This window comes from Brassica oleracea, chromosome C9 (assembly GCF_000695525.1).
Source record: "Brassica oleracea var. oleracea cultivar TO1000 chromosome C9, BOL, whole genome shotgun sequence".
In the NCBI taxonomy this organism is placed as follows: domain Eukaryota; kingdom Viridiplantae; phylum Streptophyta; class Magnoliopsida; order Brassicales; family Brassicaceae; genus Brassica; species Brassica oleracea.
The window spans coordinates 4,385,140-4,385,808 of record NC_027756.1 but is presented as its reverse complement, the minus strand read 5'-3'; positions in this window follow the sequence as shown (position 1 = coordinate 4,385,808).

The window sequence follows — 669 nt, the reverse complement described above, 5'->3', positions numbered from 1 at the left end:
GACAGCAAAAGCATCTCAGCTGATGGTTAGCTTTACAATTTCGTTGGTTTCTTTTTCCAATTATGTTGGATGAATTATTTTAGCTAACAAATATCGCAACAGAGCACTGTCAATAACTCTAATAGATTTATATATACATTTAGAATTGAAAGTTTGGTGAGAACATGAACAAGTACTTTTGTCACGCTATTGGACAGTTATACGTCATTTCAAGAGAATTGATTTCTTATATTTACCATAATCAGTAAGAATTTAACTGTTTTGTCTACTTTGCATTCATACCTCATTCTCCATCTAACTTCTCGGTGCTACTATATAATGATCAAGTCATTTTCTGCACAAATAGGCAAGTGGAGATGTTGCGTTGGGTGCTTGGTTTATTGGGCTTGACTATACAAAGTCTGTTGTAACTCTAAAATTTTTACCTCATTTAACATTGATTCTGGTTCTTGGGAGAATTGCAGATTGTGAATGAAAGGCACAAGCAGGGAACATTTGTGTAGCTACGTTGGACTCGACATGTAGCAGTATCTGCAGATCCGCTGATCCCATTGTGGAGGTTAACATGCAATGTGTTGACCTGAAAATCATTATTTGAAAGCTACATTTCGAGGCATTTACTCAACATATAAATAGACCATAGACAGAGTTTGATATTTATAATACTCA